Genomic DNA, 13,060 nt, shown 5'->3' on the forward strand with positions numbered 1-13,060 from the left:
CTGCTTCAACCAAACTTCCACATCACTGGCACCGCTGTATCTGTTCAAAACGTTCGTCACTTTCATATTTATCTCGTATGCCATAAAGTGAACAGCACTAGCCTCGATGCCAGTACGCTACGCTATGGCTTTGTTAACCGCGGTAGAGCGAAGATGATAAATGTGTGCTAACAAAACAGTTCACATGATGACGACACAATCCAAGATACGTCACAGACCGAGCCACACGGAACTGTAATAAGTAACACACAGTGCCCGTGAAATAACCGTCTCAATATAAACAATACTTAGATTGAAAAGAAAAACATACAAACAACTTGCAACAAGGCGTGGTGCATGTTACACTTTCAAACAGTTGATTTTAAGTCTGCTAGATTTGCTGATTTGCTTTGAGCATATACAATATACATAATCCATCTGAGTTGAGTCGTAATGACGCTGCGCTTCCTGGCGAAAACGTGATCAGCAGGTTACAGCAGTGATTTTTGTTTCCGAATGAACAATTCTTAACCACATCTGCGAGTCTTTTTTTAAGTGGAAGCAAACTAGTCTAGAGTAGATATGAAGTGGCACTTGGCAGTGATGTCACAAATGTAAGCGAAAGATAAACAGATAAACATTCGAATGAAAGTCATTACTTTCGTGCCTATTTTGTTGATCATAGTCATAAGTTCATAAGTAGACAGTCGCCATTTTTCGGAAACAAAAGCTTTGTTTGCATTTTTTGAATTAGGCTACTGTAGTAAAGTTACCGCTTTTTTTTTCAAACGAGATAGACCACCCGTAAATTAGCTTCCAGGTTAATTAAAAAATTGTGCAATATCAATAAAAATTTGAACTAGAAAATCTAAAAGATTAAAATTGAACAAATATTTTAAGTACTTTCTTGTTTCCATAACGCATTCAAAAAAATTGAATAAGCTTTTTGCCTTTTCGTATTTTGTTGCTTGCCTAATGCAATCAGTAATCAGACATTAATATTTGCTATCAACACCTGGTTAGCATTCGCTTAATAACATTGCGATATGACAGAAATACTATTTCTCAAATTCAATTGAAAAGTTAGTGACATTGGCAATGTCTTCTGCTGCTCATCAAAAATTTACCAACCTCTGGTTTGAAACGACTGCAATAAATCAGTAGGTCATGATTAGGCTACTTTGTCATAAACAACTGTATAAAACTGTTTGTCGTTGGAAAAGGTTTGAGTTTATAATTACTATGAAGACTTTGATTATTTTCGTTTTATTGACTTGTTTTTCACGATTGACGAAGTCACAAGAATGTCGTCAAGTGACTGTTTGCGATCAAGTTCAACCAACAATAGGAAGAGCTGAGAAAGGTGATGTTGGAGCTCCTGGAAAGGCCGGGAGAAGTTGGAGGAATGGGCGAGAAAGGAATCCAAGGAGAATCCTGTGCACTGGGATCGTTTGAATCAGAAATGCGACAAAAATTATCACGTGAATTTTATGATACTATCCATATTTCTAAAAATACTTTCGATATAAACTGTAGCAATGAAATTTTGATCATACTGTACATTTCTTCTATGGTGGCAGGCAGATCTAGGAGTTTTTTTTTGGGGGGCCAGAAAATTTGAAAATGAATTAAAAAGATAAAACACATATGAACAATCAGTGGGAGTAGCCAGGAATTTGGGGGGTTTTGACGGCCGGCGGGCGAAGCCCGACGGCGTGTTCGCCAAGGGCGACACCCAGCGGCGGGGAGGTCTGGGGGCTTTCCCCAGAAAATTTTGAAAAACTACTTTGAATTTGGTGCATTCTGAGAGCATTTTCAACAAAAATATGGGTATGAATATTCCTGTAAAATGGTGCTGTCCGGTGGCATAGCAAAAGGATAAGATCATGTTTTCTTCGGCATTTTTTCGGTAATAAAGCTAAGTCTCTGTGTTGTCTTGTTGCTAATTCCTGGCTGAGATGTTTAAATGTTTGGTATTGGCAAAACTCGCTCTTTTAATGCAGTTTCGCTTAAAATTAGGCAAACTTTGTTTTGGAGACATAGAGACTGAAAGCATCATTCTCAATATCGTGACGTCACAGGCGTGCCAAAGGGGGAGTTGTAACCTCCAACTCCTCCCCTGGCTACGCCACTGTGAACAATGATACTACGACATATACGATATGCTATAAAATAGACATTAAAACAGCCATGTTCATCAATAAATTTTGCTGGAATAAAAATGGCTGAGCATGCAAAGTAGGCTAAACTTGAAATCTGGTTTAAAACCCTGTAGGTATGCAGTGTCTATGACCAATTGGATATTTGTATGTTTGCAGACATATAGCCTACGGTAATTGATTGAAATTATGATGAAGACTAAAAACTATAAAACAATTCACGTTTCAGATTGTTTCAAGTGACGTCATTTGGCTCAGCGTTGGTTTCAGCTGAGCCAGCACCAACAAATGTTGCTATTAAAATGTATAATCGATGGATAATTTCAACCTTAATAATAACAAAAAAAAATTCTCCCCCCCCCCCCCCCCCCCCCCCGGGATAAGTTAAGTCCGCTGTGGGACTAATATCAGCTGTTTAGAAGCATATCAAACCATTTAACAATTTCTCACAAAATTTCAGGGGGGCTGGGCCCCTTGGGCCCCCCCTATAGGTCCGCGCCTGCATGGTGGTATAGTATAAATAACCTACGTTTAATATTCTTTTTATTTTATTTTTTTGTCGAAAAGGTTTAGAAAACTTTCTTACTCCGGCATCTTGCCTGACGTCATCTTTGTATGGAAGACAAACTTTGCGTTCTGGTGTTGAAGCGTTTTGTGACAATGGATAGACGGTTAGTATAAAGCAGTAGGCCTATTTTTCAGGGCTGTGGAGTCAAAGTCGGAGAGATTTTGGTGTGTCCAGAGTCGGAGTCTTTAGAAACCGTCTTGGTACAAAACAAGGACTCCGTCTTGGTACAAAACGATAGATACTAAAATTTTTCTGTTTTATTATATAGTTTCTTGTTCTCCGTGTTGCGTTCTAAAACTTTTCTAGAAAATAGAAGTGTTTGTTCTTGTCGGTTTTGTGAAGTCGCGATTTTAATTTTAATAACAACTGGGGTAAAATTAAATTTAAAAAAAGTGAAAACGAACAAATATTTAGAAAAATCTGGCAACCTTTAAAAATCTGGCCACACCGACGTTCGAGTAGGCCTGTTGTAAACCAAGGAGTCGAAGTAGTATATATTTTACCCTACTCCACAGCCCTGGTGCTGTGTCGTAAGGGCAGAAAAATTTTATTTTTTGTTTTCGCATTATTGTAGCCTGCTTCAAATATTTGGTTTTGAAAATGTTAATTTAGTCAACCTCGTCGTTGGATTTCAACCTTAAATTTACTTTCTAGAGTGGCTGGGAAAAGACAAAATGCATTTGGTGACACTGGCCAACACTTTTGCAATGTGTCGTTGAAAATACAACTTTGATTAAATTTACTTATCTAATTAGTAGCTCAGTAAGTTGGGATAATCAAAACAGGTCTTATTTTTGATGAAGTAATTTCTCACTAAGAAACTTAATTCGAAATAAAACCAAAATAAAAAGATTTTTTGTGAAAGTGAAAAAACGGTTTCATCGTTTCAAAACCTTTATTGTAGAATTTCTCAAAAATGCTAGTTTTAATTAATTTTTAAAGCATGACATAAAACCGCTCATATCGTATTTAATGTTGCAACCCTTAATGTTACAATTTAAAAGAAACTTGAAATGGTATGCTCAGGGGGTGATTAAAGTAGCCTAATCCAACAACCTAATTAAAAATTTATATTTTGTGTTCCTGTTGTTTAGGATAAATTTAGAAAGATTCTTAATTTCACTATTCATTTGCAAATGGTTTTCGCAAGTTATGCTTTCTTGCGTTCACCTACATACTTTGTGAAATGATTTGAAGATCTTTAAATCATTAAAGTAAGAGTGGTTGTGTTTTTTAGGTGTTCCAAAAACGGTTTGATGATTCAGAAGATTTTAATCAAAATTGGAACAAATACAAATCTGGATTTGGAAGTTTTAATGGAGACTTTTGGCTTGGTAAGTGTAAACAAGATATCTTGTTACTATCAGTCCGTGGAACTTTTACCTTAGCTTAGTTTCCAATCAAAATTATTTAGATGAGCAGTTGTTCTGAACATCCCTGCAACTTCCAATCTTTCACTGCATTCAGAACGAGTCCTATATTCTTACAATCACGCTGGGCCCAATTCCAGATCATATCCTTGCATGTTTGTTTACATCGTTTGTCGTTTTTTTTTTTCTAACGACAATATTTTTTTTTCTTTGGTGCACAAACGTTTGTCCAGTTTGAAACACGTTGCTTAACGTATAAAGTACGCAACGTAGCAAGGTCTGAAATTCACATACGGTAAACGCTTAAAATTTGAAATCGCCTATGTAACTCAGCAAACAATTACCACCAGCATTGTCGTTCCAACTAGCATTAAGTTGGGAAGACCAGACCCTGGATGGAATTAAATCCTATTGGATAAATGGTTATATCCCCAACAAGTGAAAAACCACCAGAAGCGACCAAATAGAGAAGGAAATAGAAAAGCACTCCATGTAGGCTAGATATTTCTATGATTACATACAAATAAAAACTAAGTAATACATGGAATTACTTGAGATTACATGAAATTACTTTCAATTCTAAAAACTCATTTGGTATGTTATTTTCCCCAAAAAACTTTTATCTTTCACGTGCTCCTCTGCTACATCTAGATAAATCTGAAATTGTGTTCACAGACTCTGTAAAATACCTGGGTGTATTTATTGAGAGTTCTCTTTCAGATGAAAATGATATTTCAAGGCAGGTACGCTCTCAGTAGCCTACTGTGCTGCAAACAATGCAAAATCTCATTTCGTTAAATGCTCCCCGGCTGTAAAAAAAAACACTATATTTACCTTTTATCGTATGTCCTTTTACGCATCCCAGTTGTGGAACAAGTTTAGATCTTCGAGTATAAACGATTACATGTTGCTTACAATGATTCTTTTTAGAATATTGCACAATTTGCCTCGTTATGTCAGTGCCCGTGAATATCAAGTAATGAATAATATCTTCTTCTTCTTGCGTTTGAGGCCGCCACAGATCGCGTTGTTACATCCAGGCGCAGCAGCCAATGGATTGTGTATTCATCGAGCGTTGTTAGGTCCACATGTCTATCTTGTGGTCGGTATACAGGACATTGATAGATAATGTGGTGTGCAGTTTGAAAATCTGAGCCACACGCACAAGATGGTGACTCATGTTGCCAACCTCCTCGTAGTGAGTCCTGGTAATTCAAATTAATGAAGCGAATGGCAACAATCAGAGACCACAACTCACAGGGCACCTGGGGTGGTAAAAGAATAAACCCTCGGCCCCAGTGTCCAATGAGAGAAATTCATCCTCCTGTCGGAGTAACAATCTTGCAGCTAAACGTTGAAGGCCTTACCAAAGCCAAATGCGACATGTTGGAACATCTCACACAAAAGCATAACGTGACAGCATTGCTCCTGCAAGAAACCCACACCACCGAAGTATCAAAGATCAGTGGATATTCCCTGGCAGCATGCACCAATGAATAATATAACAACGTTTGATGCTTTATTGAGGAAAAACATGTTTTGTTTATCAAACGTCGCATTCACTCCTCAAATTGCTTTATATCAGACCTGATGTCATCTGATTTTTTTTATCGTTCTGAATACTTTCAGTTCTTCTAACGGTCATTGTATGTAACTTTGTAACAGTAGATAGCCTATTTAGTGAGCTTACCGACGGCATCCAAAGTGGCTCTCTGTGACCTTTGTGCATTTGTAGTTTGTGTATAATTTCGTTGTTTTGTTTTGGATATGGACAGCTTTGTCTGACGCAAATAAATAATAATAATAAGAAACGACAAGAGGCAGAAATAGGGACGGTACATTACGGGACGCGCAACTCCGTTGTTCCTTCAACATTAGAAGGGTCAATTGCCAATTTGACATTTTTTTTACGCTTTACTACTGGCTTGCTTTCAACTAAAAACCTTAAACTACTTTAAAACCAACTTCACTCTTCTTATACTGTATAACCCATAAAAAGTAAAATATTTTGTAAATTACAAAAAAACGTAACCCTTTTAGTGTTGCGGATAGCCAAAAGCGGATGAAGTTTCGCATCCCTATGATCTACAATCCCTAGGCAGAAAGCTAATGCATTAAAAACGTACTTAAAATAATTGTATTGGGATGGAGCTAATGGGTCCTCGTGCTCCATCATGTGAGTAACATCTGCACTCAAGCAGATGATCTCTGACTGATGCCGAAATATCGTCAATATATAGAAGCCTCCACCCTCGCAAATGTTGCCATCATCCCTTCCAATCTTCCCCTCTCCAAGTCTCTACATTGACGACTACAACTGTCAGCAAATCGACTGGGGTTACAACACAAGCAGCGACGGCGAATGGCTGGCTGACTCCACAAATCATTTTGCTTCCTTTTCAACCCCAAAGAACCAGGTTCTACTCTAGTCGCTGGGGAACAGGGACAAACCCTGACTTGGTCTTCGGGAGTGCCGACAGCTCTCTTCCAGACAGACGTGTGCTTGAGAAGTTCCCACGGTAACAACATCGGCTGTCCCTTATCGCCCCAAAACTCGTGGAACCTTTCCCAAGTGCACCGATAAAGCGATGGATCATTACAGACTCTTGACCAACGAGTCTATTTTATAGCACAGTTACCACCACCTGAAACGTGCAACGTAGACGAGGCATACCAGGATTACTGCAACGCCATAATATTTGCGGCAAATCTCATAATACCACGTGGCAGCCAAACCAGCTACACACAATGCTGGGATTTTGAGTGTGAAACTTTTTACCGCTCCTACCTAAACGCTACATCTGGTACCGCTTCTAACACCGCTGCCACCAGATTACTTGAGCGGCTGGATGCAAAAAAGCTTAAGCGATGGAACAAAGCCGTCCAAACCATCGATTTCTCACACTCAAGCCACAAAGCACAGAGCATCATTAACAACCTCACTGTTTGCGCTCAGCAAACTCTCATCGCCAGTGCCCCTATTCTGCAAATTCCATCGCTTCCCAGCTAGTGAAAAACGGGGTCTACAAGGCAGAGGACCGCCAGGCATCCAGCCTTGTCGCCAAGGAAGTATCTGCTCTGTGGCGAGTAGAAACACCACAAAAAGGAACAATCTCAGGCGACTTCACTCCATAGGGGTTCACCATCGTCCTCCGCCTAGTGAAAACACACAGGTTTCTGTGGCTGGATGAGATCTGCTCTGGACTTGTGCTCCATGCTGGCCATGCCCTCGGGTCCTGGTTGCGTAGATTCCTTTCTTCCTGCTTACACCGCTTCGCAGTCTCGGCAATATGGAGAGGAGCTTTGGTGGTTGCGATTGCTGGGCTTCGAGTATCCCTCTGTGCTCCTTTCGGTTCCTGGAGAGGCTGATCTGTTCCCGCGCCAACCCAATCCTCGACCCACTCCTCTCACGGCAGCGGCCTGGGTTCTGGTGCAGAGAGTTCATTGTGGATCGGGTCGCGCTCTTGACTCGACATCGGAGATTGCTTTGGGGCGCAAAAGAGTAGCGGCGCTGTCTTTCTGGATCTTACAGCTGCCTGCGACATTATGTAGCGCAGGGGTCTTGCTTGAGGCTGCTTCGCCTGCTTCCAGACCGACATGTGGTCCATATGTTCATGAAACTTGTCGAGAATCGAAGGTTTACCCTCAACACGTCAACTCGCGGCGAGGCAGACTGGGACGCCTGAAAAATGGTGTCAGAAAAACAAAAACAGTGTCTGATAAACAGGGATCGTTACACTCTCCTTTTCTTTTTGACATCTGCACCCGCGTCTTGCCGGGCACAATATCCGCAAAGTTTGTATATGCGGAATTGCGGATGATCTAGCACTTCTCCGTTTCATAAAGTCGCGGGAAAACCTAGAAGATAGCCTGGGCCAAGACACAAAAACCCTCTCAGCTCATTTCCATAAAAAGCGACTAAAACTCAGCGAAACCAAATTTGTGGCAGCAACTTTCCATCCACACAATCGGGAAGCTGATCGTGAGCTGAATATCAATAATAATGGAAAACCTGTGTGGCTCGGGATTACCGTACTCATTTGGAATTGGAAAACCAAATGTAGCTTGCCTGGCAGAGTTTTAGCTTTGAGCTTGGGGGGGCATTGCCCCCCCAAGCCCCCCCGGCAATTACGGGCCTGCTTAGGGTGACATTAGACAGATCGCTCACATCCCGCAACCATTTGGTGTCACTGCCCACGAAATTGTTATCGCGCTATGCACTACTCATACTCAAGCGCCTGGCAGGCTCCAGCTGGAGAGCGAGGGCTGACACTTTGCGTATAGCAGTCCTAGCCCTTGTGTATGCTTTAGCAGAGTACTGTGCAGTGTGCACCTGTCGGATGCCTAAGCTCTCATTGCAACAATATCGACACTGCCATCAATACTCAACAGTGCCCTGCGCACAGTGACAGGTTGCCTGCGTCTCATACCATTGTACAACGTCTCTATTCTTGCTGACATCCAACTTGTTGAACCTCGTCTCGAAGAAGCCACTCTGTCTCTCGATCGACAGACATTGTAGCCCAACCATCTTCTCCACTCCAAGGTCTTTGCTCCTTTATACGAGCACCCCGTCGACTGAAATCAAGACACCCATTTGTGCCAGCCGCTCAACTTCTCCTTAACGAAGCTAACAAACCAGATATATCTGCGGTTAATTGGACGGACAATGAATGAAATTCCAAATGGAAGTCAAGCACCACCAGACTCCACTCATTCATCCCCGACGCTGACACCAGTCCCACCGGCCTGATGCTACCAAAACAGGCGTGGGTGCGCCTCAACCGTCTCCGTACGAGCATCTGGTTTTTCCGCTCAACCATGCACCAATGGGGAAAGGCCTCTTCCTCCTCCTGTGAATGTGGTGCCGAGGAACAGACCGCAGACCACATCATCAACGACTGCAACATCTTCATCCCGCCTAATGGAGTGGAAGGTCTACGTGTCTTGAAAGACTGACTGCTCTCTAGCAGCCTTCCAGTGTAGCCCGGGAACATCATGAATCAGGGGTGGTAAAAGGACAGATTCTCGGCCCCAGATGCTCATACGACAACGACAAAATAATTGCATAGCTTTGAGAGATAAATAATTTTACAATGCCATAAACAGATGATTGACAATAACTTGATAATATTGAATAGTATTATTCAAAACAAATACAATAGCTACGCCCTACGCTAACGGAATAACAACATAATAAATTCAAACGTTTTCGGCAAGAAAACAACAAATAATTTTGTGAAGAAGGGAGCGTTCTTTCTGGCTATCAACACAAGGCTGAAGTACAGCGAGCATTGCAATTTGCTAACTATATCGTTGTAGCCTCTACGCTATAACCATTTAGAGTTAGACCATCCAGTCAACTAATTTTATTACTGTACATTCACATTAAATTGATCTGTGTGTTATTACATACGTCTGAGTGTTGCATTGTTCCAAGGTCTTGACGTGATTCACAATTTGACAAAAAATCGTGGCTGCAGACTTCGTGTGGATGTGTGGACGACAGAAAATGATCATCACTTCGCAATATACAGGTATAAGCACAAAAAACTTTTGATGTCATTTTCAAGGTTGTAGACAAAATAGAAAAATATACAGTGGTTCATACCGAAGGAACAAGTAAAGAGCGTATAGATTACTCGATTATAAGTTTAGAAAGCTCAAAATATTGAAACGTTCAATTTTTTTCTTGGCAGCAAAACTTCTAATAATCACACCTTAATCATTGAGTATCGGATTGTTTCCTGTGTAAACATTTCCTGGATGCGTTTCTGTAGCTTGTTGATCCTTTTGAAGTTTAAGGAGCCCTTCATTTAATGTGAGAATTTATAGCTGAAGTGTTATTAAAGTTTGTTCACTTAAAACTATGTTTGATTGTTCACTCAAATAAATCACTCAAGAAAAGTTTATTCACTCAAATAGAACTATATTGACACTGCCCTCAACACCACCATGAGAACAATCACTGGTTGCCTGCTTCCAACTCTCACTGACTTTCTGCCGGTACTATCAAGCATCGATCCAGGTAGACTTCGTAGTGAAAATCATGTACGGAGTCTGGTCCCTGGACAGATATGTGGACCTCACAACACTTGATGAACACACAATCCATTGGCTGTTGCGCCTGAATGTAACAACGTAATCTCAAACGCAAGAAGAAGACTTAAAACTATAGAGTATAGATAAATCAATGCTAGCAACAATATAAAAGTTTCTACTCCTAATTTATATTCTGCATACAGTTTCTATAATAGCTGAGGTGAGTTTAGCCTTTCGATAATGGTTGGTTGGTTTTAAATCTTTATCCTCGGACTGACAAAGCCTTGATTGGTTATTCCTGATAGTTTCGCATACTTGTAGTGTAGAGGCTCTTGACGCAGGGCCGGTTACCGAGATTGACAGATTGGTGAAGTTTCAGGTTGTTGCCGGGGAATTATTCCATCCATTAGGTGTGGCTGAATGGAGAGCAGTCCTTAGAATGCGTTGCTCAAGCGCACACCCCGAGAGTCGAACCAGCGCCACGTGATCTTTGAGCCGGGCGCGTAACCACTGAGCTATCGGGGCGGACACATTTACTGTTCAAGACTGGCGCAGACGATCAAGTGATTCCATGGTGTATTAGCCTGCAAGCAAATCTAAAATAATAACAACCTAGACGGCCATTTTATCAGGTAACATTACATATCTTTATCACATCTGTAGGCCTACCCGATCTGATAAATATGTGTACCAGATAAAGTGATTATCTGGATACTTTAACGTCACTGGGCAGCCATCATATTAACAACACTTTTGCGCTTCAATGTATTTCAACTTACGTCGTGTTACGTTCTTTTATTGGGATTTTGCAAGGACCTATAACAAAGCCACGAGTTTTTTGGAACGTTGTGGCAAAACTGATTTTTTTTAATACAAAAACGTTGGCTACCTTTTTGCTGTTGCCGTCGGCTGCATGCAAAGTAAAGTTGATGTGGTTTCAGCAACAGCTTCAGCTTACAAGTGTGAGAGATTAAGGATATAGGCTACGGCTAATGTGGAATTAATGGACAAGATAGGATTCTGTTTATTATTGTTTTTGTTATTTTTTAGTGACTTCAGCATTGAGGACGAAAGCGACAACTATAGATTGCATGTGAGAGGATACAGCGGCACAGCTGGTGATGGACTGAATAATCATCAAAGTAACAATTTGATCCACAACAATATGCAATTCACCACTAAGGACAGGAAAAATGACAAACGGTATACCCTTCTCATATTTCATTGTTTCTAAACTTTTTTACCTCAGAGTGCTCCTGCAGACCTCTGAAAATGTGATAGCGAACATTTTAAATTGCTTGCAAGTTTTTATTACATAGACCTCATAGTTTAGTCTGGTTTTGAATTTTTATCCTCGGATTGGCAAAGCCTTGATAGGTTATTCAGGTAGTTTCGCATACTTGTAGAGGCTTTTGACGCAGGGCCGGTTACCGAGATTGACAGAGTGAAGTTTCCGATTGTTGAAGTGTTGTTGCCGGGGAATTATTACATCCACTAGGTGCTAGGTACTAACCCTAACTCATTCATTAGATACCGCTGAATGGAGAGCAGTCGTTAGAATTCGTTGCTCAAGCGCACACCTAATAGAGCAATCGGGGCGGACGATTGCTGCATTATCTTTAAAGTAGAATACAGTGTGCTCAAGGAAATAAGTTGGAAAATAAAGTAAAAATTTTATAAGAAATGAAGTCTTTAATGTTGTTATCATTTCAAGTTATAAAGACACACAAAACAAAGTTTGGTTGAAAAACAATCGTCTCTGACAAACAAAATGTCTTACCATTTAATAAACTGAACTATTTATTTCCTAATTTCAGATTCAAAAAACACGTAGCCTACTTTCTATCTTAATTCTAAAATAATACAGATTTTTTAAAAATGTTTTTTTCAAATTCCCTGCTGTGACGCACTTAGCGACCTTCCATGGCGCACCAGTGCGCCGCGGGTTGCGTTGTATTTTCAAAGGTCTGATAGCTATTTATGTTCTTTATCGTTGCTGTTGCTTGCTATGTGCGTATTCGGTATTTTGTAATCAAAAATTTGAGTTAAGCCTTGTGTTGTTCGAAATAAACATACAACAATACTTCAACATTGTTCCAGTCCCAGATCCAGCAGTAGCTGTCTCTCTGGAAGAAATGGTGCTGGCTGGTGGTACAATAATTGCGATGACTCAAACCTCAACCGCCGGATTGGCAACTTGGAGTGGGACAGTAAAAACAAACAATTCTCAACTATGAAGCTCCGTTGCGATTGAGTCTGTCTTGTGACGCCAATCGAATAAACAAAAACAAGATGTATTTTTAAGAAAATTGTTTGTTTTTGTTGTCGCTATAGCCTTATAGTTGCGTTGTTTCTAGGGTCATTGCAAGCTTATACTATTGCTAATAAGGTTGATGACGATGACTAAAAACAAGTGAATACGGTAGCTTTATTTTACTTACAGAGTTGTCTTGATATGTTTAGGTCCCATATCTAAAAACTAATGGATTTTAAAAAAAGATTCTAATAGTATTGCATCCATTTGATTACGTCAGAAACAAGTAACAACTTACCAGAGATGTTCACAGGATCGTTGAAAATGGGCAGGATCAGGAGCAGGGATCTTGATGTTTGTGAAAAGGAAGGATTAGGCTCAGGAACGTTTTTGCAGCAGAATAATGGTTGAAAACAGCGTGTAAGATTATTCACAAACTTACCAGATTTTATTCTTAATATGTAGCCTGCCGTTCATGGCATGAAGTGCGCCATGTGCAGTGTGCAGCAAACTTTAAAATGACATTGGTATGAAATTTTAAATCATATTGACATGTCATTTAGATTTCATTTCTTCAAAGGATTAAAAGAATGTGTAATAGGGTTCCCAGGAAACAGAGATGTTCACAAAATCATTTTAAATTTCCTTAACTATCGGATCAGGACAGGATCGGAGTCGGACCCTGTAC

General features: G+C 40.3%; 1 pseudogene across 1 annotated transcript; it reads left to right on the forward strand.

Moving 5' to 3' along the window:
- Window positions 1-1,208: 1,208 nt before the first annotated feature.
- LOC145765429 (fibrinogen C domain-containing protein 1-A-like) lies at window positions 1,209-12,373 on the forward strand (annotated as a pseudogene). Its single transcript, XR_014288567.1, has 6 exons — window positions 1,209-1,460; window positions 2,706-2,809; window positions 3,944-4,040; window positions 9,517-9,613; window positions 11,169-11,321; window positions 12,219-12,373. The product of XR_014288567.1 is annotated as a fibrinogen C domain-containing protein 1-A-like (transcript).
- The last annotated feature ends 687 nt before the right edge of the window (window positions 12,374-13,060 follow it).

This window comes from Aplidium turbinatum, chromosome 2 (genome assembly GCF_918807975.1).
Source record: "Aplidium turbinatum chromosome 2, kaAplTurb1.1, whole genome shotgun sequence".
Classification (NCBI taxonomy): domain Eukaryota; kingdom Metazoa; phylum Chordata; class Ascidiacea; order Aplousobranchia; family Polyclinidae; genus Aplidium; species Aplidium turbinatum.